The 11,519-nt window shown below is 31.5% G+C and overlaps 2 non-coding genes across 2 annotated transcripts; one reads left to right on the forward strand and one right to left on the reverse strand.

Annotated features, from left to right (window-relative positions):
* The first annotated feature begins 1,541 nt into the window (after positions 1-1,541).
* TRNAY-GUA (transfer RNA tyrosine (anticodon GUA)) lies at positions 1,542-1,625 on the forward strand. Its single transcript has one exon. It is a non-coding gene; the product is annotated as a tRNA-Tyr (tRNA).
* Positions 1,626-3,968: 2,343 nt separating this feature from the next.
* On the reverse strand, positions 3,969-4,038 carry TRNAC-GCA (transfer RNA cysteine (anticodon GCA)). Its single transcript has one exon. It is a non-coding gene; the product is annotated as a tRNA-Cys (tRNA).
* Positions 4,039-11,519: the final 7,481 nt, after the last annotated feature.

Here is an 11,519-nt window from a genome sequence, read left to right on the forward strand (position 1 = left end):
CCATTATCGTTCAATTCTGACTGGTAATAAATACCGGGACTTTGCAATATTTGATTGATCACACTTCTATATATTCCATTTACTATAAAAGCTCCCAGAGAAGTCATTAGAGGGATCTTTCCTATCAAAATTGTTTGTTCTTGGATATACCTACGCCTATCGTTTTTCTAAATTAGTCTCGCAGATACATATAATTCAGAAGAATATGTGAGTGATTCATACACAGCATCTCTTTCTTTTATCGAGGGTTCTACCAATTGACATCTTTCCAAAAATAATTCAAAGTCAATTTCTTGATTTGTATCTTCAATTTTTGGAAACTTAGAAAGTTCTTCTGTCAAACCCTGATCAATGAACCTACAAAATCCTTCAAATTGTATCTGATTAAATCCAGGTATTGTGGACATTGCGTCTATCCCAGATTATTTTGAAATTGTCAGTTATTTATATTCATCCATCTCGAATTCTCCAAAAACAAAAAAAAAAAGAAATACCATTTTGGCTGGCTCATTATCCATCAAATCCTATAGCAATGATGGAATTTCAATTCCATGAATCTTTGACTGGAATCTATGAGATAGGTGGAATTCAAATTTATACTTAATTTCAATTTAATTTAAATTGTCATTTTCAAGAGATGCAAATGGAACGGAATTGAGAAAACAGTCCTAGAAACAGAATTCTCCTGCTTAGTCTTACTATGCTTTGGGATTTTTTTTATAATATAAAAACTGAGTCAGTTTCTTATATTATAGTGTAAAACGATATTGATATTCTAATCTACTTGAATATTTAATACCATAAAACTAAAGGAATGTTGTATTGATGAACCCAGCGGATATACCTAATGTCTTTTCTCTTCTTTTATTTTTTATTGCCCTCCTGTCGTCAATTGACAGTTGACAGTATTATTTATATATATATATATATATATATATATATATATATATATATATATATATATAATTTGATATGACTTTGATATGATTTAGGGCTCAATAAAATTCCCAAATCAGACTTTGGTAAATCATTTTTTTTTTGCATCTCCTGCTCTGCTGATTCAGAGGTACCGTATCTTGGATCCAATGCAAAACTCTTTCTGAATGAGAGAGATAAAGACGAGAAAAACCAATGAAATAAAGTTGAAAGATTGTATAGTTTAATGGTAAAGTTTGATTACCATTAACCCCTAGAAAAGTTAACGAGTTTTTCGGTGTGATTCATATCCTATTCATCTTCTAAAGGTGTCCCTCGGCTGATTTATATTAAGTTAAGGTGGCCTTAGGCCTTATTCCCTATTGTATTTGTATTGTGTAGTGCTTTTTGATTTCCTAAAGGTGGCCATAGGCCCCTATGGTCCATTGGTGCCCCTATGGTCCAGTGATTACGACCTCTCTCTTTCACGGAGAAAACGAGGGTTCAAGTCCCTCTAGGGCTATACCAAGACCATAGGAGTAGGATTTTATCAAAAGTGAAATGTATTTGTCAAGTCCGCCTGGTAGACGAAAGGAAGTTGATTATGGAACGTCTAATTAGGCGTTGGGTCGATGCCCGAGTGGTTAATGGGGACGGACTGTAAATTCGTTGACAATATGTCTACGCTGGTTCAAATCCAGCTCGGCCCAAAAATTCGCCAATATACTATCAAATAGTAGAACCCTCTTGTTCTTAAGAAATACCTGATAAGAGAGAATAAAAAAGAAGCCAAATTTTCTGTTAGATCTCTTCTTATTTCCCTGGGATTGTAGTTCAATAGGCAAGAGCACCGCCCTGTCAAGGCGGACGTTGCGGGTTCGAGCCCCGTCAGTCCCGACGGATCCAATAAGTACATCAATTCACCTCTCCATTTTATGTGAAATGTTTATGTGAAATGAAAGAAGGGACAGAGATCATAATTTAATTCCGAAGGGGTTTCCCCTCTTTTTTTTTCAGGATTCTGTCGAAGAAAGAACAAACACTAAACTAAAATAAAATGAAAATAACTAAAACAGTGAAGTTGATAGAATATTCCATCTTTTCTCCCGCGACTCCTCTTTCTCATACTTCTTTGTCTTCCAAATAAAATTGGATCATTCAAATTTACAACCTAATTCCTCTCTTTTTCCACTTCGCTTGTATTTTTTGTTGGCGTTTTGTAGTTAATGGAAACGGACGAGGATACTTCATTTGATGGTTCTATACGGAAGACCTAGGGTAGGTTATAGAAAAGAAAGAACAGAAAAGAAGGATAAATAAAGGAATTTTTGATTGGTCCGGGAATCCAATCTTGGATTCGGTATGGATAAAAGATCTTCGTATGTTACACTATTTAATTCTCGACGACGAATTAATTTAATAGCTCAGATATTGTTATTCATGATATTGATCCGATTCAAGATCATCGATAGGTAATGCATTCATTGAATTGACAGGTGAAAGATTTATCATCTCTATGGGATTAAATCCCGAGTTATTGTGAAATAAAAAAAAACGATGAGATTGAGATTATGGAAGTAAATATTCTTGCATTTATTGCTACTGCACTGTTCATTTTAGTTCCTACAGCTTTTCTACTTATCATTTACGTAAAAACAGTCAGTCAAAATAATTAATTACTTGAAATGAAACTTGACTTCTGAGTTCTTATCAATAGTTGAAGAAATCAAATCAAAAGAATTATTTTTTTGTGTTTTAAATGAAATCAACGGGCTATAATGAGCGGTATTCTATGAGATCCGAGAGTATGGTAAGAAATTTCTTACGATACTCTCTATTAGTGTTATAGTAGTGTATAAAATTGTACTTTACTTTCTAATAAAGTTGGTATACTATATTAGCTTCTATCTTCAATATATGTAGTGATTAATCCATATATGGAATTAACATAGGACCCAATTCTCTTTCTTTCTGAAATAATTGTTTTGCTGTTATATAATACATTTCTCCACTAGAATCCAATGGAATTTCGAAATGAATAAATTTTGATTTGAAAATTATTTCAATTCAAATAAAAAATAAAAAATGCGTTGCAGAACGATCTATAAAACAATTGATACCATTTCATTCCTAAACTAAATTAGTAGTCCTTCTAAAGTCCACTTCTTCCCCATACTACGAGTGAAAGGGAAAATGTAAAGACTACCATTAAAGCAGCCCAAGCGAGACTTACTATATCCATGTCAATTATGTCCCTTATCTTTATGCTAGAAATATTCCATTATTGTATTACTCACTAATAATAGTAGAATCCATGGTCCAGAGTCAAAAAGGGATTCTGGCCGAACACTATTGATGAACCAATCAAATAAATCCATTTCTAAAAAATTCCTATATGATTTCTAACCGGGAAAGACTAAACACAACTAAAATACACAATGACGCTACAAATGAATGTTACTAATGGAACATATAGTAATAAAAAAACAGGGCCCATTCTTTGTTGCCCTTCAAAGTACAAATAGATCAATTGCTATCTATTACATACTTTTATTTCCTATTTGATCTAATCTGTACCCTTTCCTTTCCCGATTGTCTCTCTGAAGCAGTTGGGAGATAGTATATTATACTCTTGACGAGGGGTTTCAAAAAAAATAATAATTTTTTTTTCACTTTTTCTATAAAAAAGTAAATTATCCATCCAATCTCAATCTAATAGTGATTGAATGCCTGAACACTCAGAGATTCTCGCGAGTCTATATATGTAGATTACATAAAGGACTTTCCACAACTAGTTAGCCGGCGGCGGCTATGCCAATGAAATTCAAGACCCAATCAGTAGACATTAGCAGTAGAAGGGAATCGGGAAGTCTTGCTTCGACCATTATAATATAATCTTTATTTGAATTTTAGATTGAAAGATTTCCAATCTTTTACAAAATCCCCAGAACAGATGTTTAGAATCAACCAAGTATCAACAATCGCCTTATCTGTTGGGTAAAATTTGGGTGATTTATATCAGCAGATAATAAATTTTGATTCGTTTGTTGATGAGGCGGCACCCGGATTTGAACTGGGGAAAAGGATTTGCAGTCCCCCGCCTTACCACTCGGCCATGCCGCCAAAACGATACACAATAAGATAAAATTTTATGGGTTGGATTACTAAACTTTAGTTTATTGTACTTGCATCCCTTTTTTAATTTCATCCTTTTTTTCTAAATTTATAAAAATTCTAAAAGAAACCCTTTTCCCCTTTTGTTTGACCACCCATTCGATTGATTGTATAGTATCTCAAAACATAAAATGTCGAAAAACTTCCCCTCACTTTTCTATTGAAAAATCAAATGTATATTTTCATTCAAAAAAGCCAAAATTTATGACACAAAATTTATGACAAATGGGAACCATTAACTATTCGTTGACTGAGAATTCCTGAATGATTCTTGGATTTGAATCTAAAATTGGGGTTGCCTAATGACATAAGAAACTACAAAACATACTTAATTGATTCTTAATCCTTTCAATTTCCATTATAACAAAAACGATAAGTATATGTAAACCCCACAATGGAAATTCTTACACAGATACCAAATTGGGTAAGTCTTTTTGTTTCACTAATTACTACTATTCCAGATACGTCATGGTACGGAATTATTTGGACTACAAAAGCAAACCAGATTATAGAACAAGATTTGATAAGTAATAGTCAACAAATTGGGATTCATTTATCAACATATTTTTTTCTTCCGTTTGAATTCATTTCAATAATTCTTTTAGTTGCGTTAATCGGCGCAATTGCTGTAGCTCGTCAATAATAACTCTTTAGAACTGGGAAAAACCTTGTTATGAGCTATCACATGCATTTCCTTTTTTCTATTTTTGTATATAAAATACAAATTGTTTCTTAGTAGTAGTTTGATCTATTCCCAATATAATATATTCCTTTATTCCATTACTCGTTATATTCTAGTCAATCCAATTGGTTAAATTGTTGTTCATATTGAAATGAATCGAGATTGATAAGGAGTTGGTTAATGATGCTCGAACATGTACTTGTTTTGAGTGCCTATTTATTTTCTGTCGGTCTATATGGATTGATTACAAGTCGAAATATGGTTAGGGCTCTTATGTGTCTTGAACTTATATTAAATGCGGTTAATCTCAATTTTGTAACATTTTCGGATTTTTTTGATAGTCGTCAATTAAAAGGAGCCATTTTCTCCATTTTTGTTATAGCTATTGCAGCTACTGAAGCTGCTATTGGACTCGCTATTGTTTCATCAATTTATCGTAACAGAAAATCAACTCGTATAAATCAATCGAATTTGTTGAATAAGTAATATTATCATATAAATTAGAATTTTCATAAATTAATAATTAATTCAAATTAGCATGTCTGCCACGTAAGGTATCCTCATGTTATCACAAATATACGAAATCAAAGTATTTTGGTGCTGTCAATCCAGAAGTAGATTAATAAAAAAACTCGGGGAACTCATCGATTCATCTAGTATTTAAATATATAATTCATTTATCAATTTACTAGATTGAAACCTTCTCACGTTCAAAAATGGATAGATCCAATGTCACATTCAGTAAAGATTTATGATACATGTATCGGGTGTACGCAATGTGTCCGAGCCTGTCCCACGGATGTATTAGAAATGATACCTTGGGACAGATGTAAAGCCAAACAAATAGCTTCTGCTCCAAGAATAGAGGATTGTGTCGGTTGTAAGAGATGTGAATCCGCCTGCCCAACAGATTTCTTGAGTGTTCGAGTTTATTTATGGCATGAAACAACCCGCAACATGGGTATAGCTTATTAATACGTTACATAAAACCCTACTTGAGCCCATTTTTTTTTACCGCCAAAACCTGTGCTAAAAAATATCTTATTTTTGGGCATAGGTTTTTCTGGTCCAAGTGTATCTTGTCTTTACCACGAACAAATTTCCTTGGTTAACAATAATTGTAGTTTTACCAATATTTGCGGGTTCTTTTATTTTATTTCTTCCACATAAAGGAAATAGGGTCATTAGGTGGTATACTATATGTATATGCATGTTAGAACTTCTTCTAACAACCTATACATTCTGTTATCATTTTCAATTGGACGATCCATTAATCCAACTAGTAGAGGATTATAAATGGATCAATTTTTTTGATTTCCGTTGGAAATTTGGAATAGATGGACTGTCTATAGGGCCCGTTTTATTAATAGGATTTATCACTACTTTAGCTACTTTAGCAGCCTGGCCTGTTACTCGGGATTCTCGATTATTCCATTTCTTGATGTTAGCAATGTACAGTGGTCAAATAGGATCATTTTCTTCTCGGGACCTTTTACTTTTTTTTTCATCACGTGGGAATTAGAATTAATTCCGGTTTATCTACTTCTATCCATGTGGGGAGGAAAGAAACGTCTCTACTCAGCCACAAAATTTATTTTGTACACGGCGGGAGGTTCCATTTTTCTCTTAATGGGAGTTCTGGGTGTCGGTTTATATGGTTCTAATGAACCAACATTAAATTTTGAAATATCAGTGAATCAATCGTATCCTGTGGCTTTGGAAATAATATTCTATATTGGATTTTTTATTGCTTTTGCTGTCAAATTACCGATTCTACCCCTACATACATGGTTACCAGATACCCACGGAGAGGCACATTACAGTACTTGTATGCTTCTAGCTGGAATTTTATTAAAAATGGGAGCGTATGGATTGATTCGGATTAATATGGAATTATTACCACACGCTCATTCTATATTTTCTCCTTGGTTGATGATAGTAGGTACAATACAAATAATCTATGCAGCTTCAACATCTCCCGGCCAACGCAATTTAAAAAAAAGAATAGCCTACTCCTCCGTATCTCATATGGGTTTCATACTTATAGGAATTGCTTCTATAACCGATACGGGACTCAATGGAGCTATTTTACAAATAATCTCTCATGGGTTTATTGGTGCTGCACTTTTTTTCTTGGCAGGAACGAGTTATGATAGAATACGTCTTGTTTATCTCGACCAAATGGGCGGAGTAGCTATCCCCATGCCAAAAATATTTACGATGTTCAGTAGTTTTTCCATGGCTTCGCTTGCATTACCGGGTATGAGTGGTTTTGTTGCAGAAGTGATAGTCTTTTTAGGAATAATTACCAGCCAAAAATATCTTTTAATGCCTAAAATTACCATCACTTTTGTAATGGCAATTGGAATGATATTAACTCCTATTTATTCATTATCTATGTTACGCCAGATGTTCTATGGATATAAGTTATTTAATACTCCAAACGCTTATGTTTTTTATTCTGGACCGCTCGAGTTACTTGTTTCGATCTCCATTTTTCTACCTGTAATAGGTATTGGTATGTATCCGGATTTTGTTCTTTCACTATCAGTTGACAAGGTTGAAGGTATTCTATCTAATTATTTTTATAGATAGTTTTCTTAAAGAAAAAAACTCCTATGATTTTTAAGAGTTGGTTGACTAATGAAAAGAAAAAAGAAGAAGGATTTTTATTCTCTTAAATCTTATTTTTATTCTCTTAAATCTTAAATAAAGTAAAAACAAAATATGAATTTGAATTTTCACCCAATATACTTGGTCTTTGCGAGAACCGTGTGAATCACTACACTACTTTACTTGATTCACACGGTTGTCGCCGGTTGACACAAGGTGTTTTATATACACCGTATTCCGTTTGTATTCGTAAGAACTTTTCTGGAATTTAACTAGAGGTTAACGTAAAGGAACCATAACTATGTAGCCCTATTCCTAATAGATTTACCCCAAAATAGCATATCCAAATTATAAGAAAGCCTAGAGTCGCCACAATTGCGGAATTTGCCCCCTGAAAATTTTTATTTGTTCGAATATGCAAATAAATTGCGAATACGATCCAAGTAATAAAGGCCCAAGTTTCCTTTGGATCCCAACTCCAATATGATCCCCATGCTTCATTAGCCCATACTGCTCCTGAAAGAATACCTATGGTTAAAAATATAAATCCTAGGCTAATCACACGATAACTCCAATAATCTAATTGTTGAATCAATTGGGCCTTGTAATAATTCTTAGCAGACAAAAAGTAATTTTTTTTAAAAATATTGTTTCTTTCATTCTTGTATTGGATTTCACCAAATGAAAAAGACTCATTTAATTTTAAGAAATTATTACTTTTATAACTATAAAAAATCTTTCTAAATGTAATGACTAGAAGTGCTACTGATAATAAGGATCCATAAAGAAGAGCCGCATAGCTCAATATCATCATACTTACGTGCATTATTAACCACTCCGATTGTAGAGCAGGTACTAATATTGTGGGTTTACGTATTTCAGTTAAAAGACCCGAAGTAGCAAAGCCCTGGGTAAAAATAGTACTTGAGGCAGTTATTTCGGTTAAATAATTTTTTCTTATTTTGAAATAAGGGACTATATGAATAAGGGAGAAACTCCATGAAAGAAAAATTAATGATTCATATAAATCACTTAGTGGGAAATGGCCCGAATAAATCCAACGAGTGATTAATAATCCTGTTAGACATAAAAAAGTAACTATCATCCCCTTTTCTGACGAATCATATGGTTTTATGATTTCATTGCCCAATAAGGTTATCAAATGAATTATAATTACAATTGAAACAATCGAAAAGGAAATATGAGTGAATATATGCTCTAAAGTTGAAAATATCATAAAAATGAAAAAAAAAAAAAAAGGGGAGGGAATCCCCTAAATTAATATTAATTAAGAATTAGAAATCGGGAATTTAATTTATTTTTATTATAGGATCTATTGGATATCTTTTAGAATATGTCATGCCGCTACTCGGACTCGAACCGAGATGCTCTAGCACTGCTTCCTAAGAGCAGCGTGTCTACCGATTTCACCATAGCGGCTTACTCGAACTAATAATAGCCTATTTATATTCAATCGTCGATATTGAACAAGTCAATTCAATCAAATAAGTTTTTTAGTCAACACTCAAATTGATAAAAAAAAAAATGAGTTCAAAAGTCAATTTGAAGGTTCATTAGTTTCATTTATTAGGGTGTCCGTTTATTTATCTTATCTTAGGGCTTTGACATAGTTTATCCTATTCTAAAATCCAACTTTTGTAAGTAGATTATTCTCTCGATAGAATAAAAAAACTGTTTTCATTTTTTACTTTTATTGATACTTCATTATTTCTTGTTTATCTGATTTCATAAATTTCAAACAAAAACTAAATTTTCTCAATGAATCCAAAATAACCTATTTTGGATTACTTCAAATTGACACATTATTTGTACATTGACAGATTAGTTATACATAATATCTCAACAATGAAGTTCTTTTATTAATTGGGCTCAAAATTGAAGATATATGGTAAATCCATTTCATATAGTAATTACTAAAAATTATAAAAAAATTATAAATTAAGAAGTCATAAAGTTATCCAAAATTTTTTACCATGTAATCCATTAGTTTCAACAATCCATTAATTTGAACTAAAAATATTATATCTGCCCTTCCTGAGAAAGAGAAAAATTGTTCATTATTGTAAAGGTCGATGGGGAAAATAAGACTCCCCACCATAAAAATATTAGTGAAAATATACTACAAAGAAATAAAAAATCTTGTATTTGTTTCTTTATTCTTTTTTTTTTTTTTAGAATTCAGAAAACAGAAGAATTCTTTTTTTAGACATCTTATAAGATGGAAACCTGGTCTATTTCTTATTGATTAGAATAGGGACTGCCCATTGTTAATTTCATATTCAAAAAGTATTGAGCCAAATTTGTGAGTCAAATCCATTCCGATTATTCCAATATTTTAGGACTTATTTGTTTGTCGTACAAAAAAACTTTTGGAATTCCCAGTAGAAAGAGATTTCCCTAATGACAAAGCTTTTAACGCCGCCCAATATCCTTTCCTTTTCCAAATATTTTTACGAATACACTTTTTTGATATAGAAGTACGTTTTTTTGGAACTGCCATTTGAAAATCATTGTTATAGTTGGATGTGAAAGACATCTATTATTCAAAACAAATTATTATTTATTATTCATTATCTATTTTTTCTATAAATAATATTCTCTTCATAAAAAAGAAATATAGATATGTAAAAGATCTGTTAAATTGGATAAAAAATTACTCGAAATAATAAAATTTTGATTCCATACAAGATTTGTCAAACCAAAATTTTTTTGTTTGGAACTCTTAGTTCTCCTCTCAAATTTATATCTTTAGAATCTGCTAGGTCATAGAAATGAAACTTAATGATTTAATAAAAATAAAGAAAGAACCTAAAAGACCTTGATTTTCGTCATTCTAGACTTTATTTACAACTAATAAAATACCTCAATTATAAACTTTTGCCTACTAAAAAACTTGAGTCTTTTTTTAGTCAAACTCGAGAAAAGAATACACCTAAATTCAATTTTGAAATTCGAATCAGATTACTAATAAATCTGTTAAAGGATACGTGGTTTGATAAAAAAAATATCTCAGGCGTTTTTTACCCTTTCTCAATAAAAAAAGTTCATTTTAGATCTATAATATTCTAACGTTTACTAAGAAATCGTTTTGATTGAAATGGAAAACAATCAATCCCATAATGAATTAGTTAATGCGTTGAAAGAAACTAACTAAACTCAAGAGTTTTTATTTCATTAGACCGATGACCTTAGTTAATCCTATAATTCATATCAGCATCAAGTACTCTTTTGAGCGTAATTTTTTATCCTTGCTCTATGAATCTAAATTATTATTACGAGAATTTCTCGTAATAATAATTTAGATTTGCATTTTCATGTTATAAGTATTCATTTTTATATCTAACTTGGTCATCTCATTTGACCAATTGTAACTTCTTGTTTTGAATATTTGATTTGAACGATTCTGAAAAAACTCAGAATAAATACTAATCTAAAATTATTTAAAATTATTAAATAAGTTAGTGCATATCTTGATTTTTTATTGACTTTTTTTCGAACGAGGTAAGATCCGGTGAATCGGAAACAATTAATTAAGAATAAAAAACTTTTTTTATGGAACAGACATATCAATATGCGTGGATAATACATTTCCTTCCACTTCCAGTTCCTATGTTAATAGGGTTGGGACTTCTTCTTTTTCCGACGACAACAAAAAGTCTTCGTCGTATATGGTCTTTTCAGAGTGTTTTATTGTTAAGTATAGTCATGATTTTTTCCATGAATCTATCTATTCAGCAAATAAATAGCAGTTATGTCTATCAATATGTATGGTCTTGGATTATCAATAATGATTTTTCTTTAGAATTCGAATACTTGATCGACCCGCTTACTTCTATTATGTTAATATTAATCACTACTGTTGGAATTATGGTTCTTATTTATAATGATAATTATATGTCTCATGACCACGGATATTTGAGATTTTTTGCTTATATGAGTTTTTTCAGTACTTCCATGTTGGGATTAGTTACTAGTTCAAATTTGATACAAATTTATATTTTTTGGGAATTAGTTGGAATATGTTCGTATCTATTAATAGGATTTTGGTTCACACGACCTGTTGCAGCAAAGGCTTGTCAAAAGGCGTTTGTAACTAATCGTGTTGGCGATTTTG

Source organism: Lactuca saligna, chromosome 4, assembly GCF_052625555.1.
Source record: "Lactuca saligna cultivar CGN05327 chromosome 4, ASM5262555v1, whole genome shotgun sequence".
Classification (NCBI taxonomy): domain Eukaryota; kingdom Viridiplantae; phylum Streptophyta; class Magnoliopsida; order Asterales; family Asteraceae; genus Lactuca; species Lactuca saligna.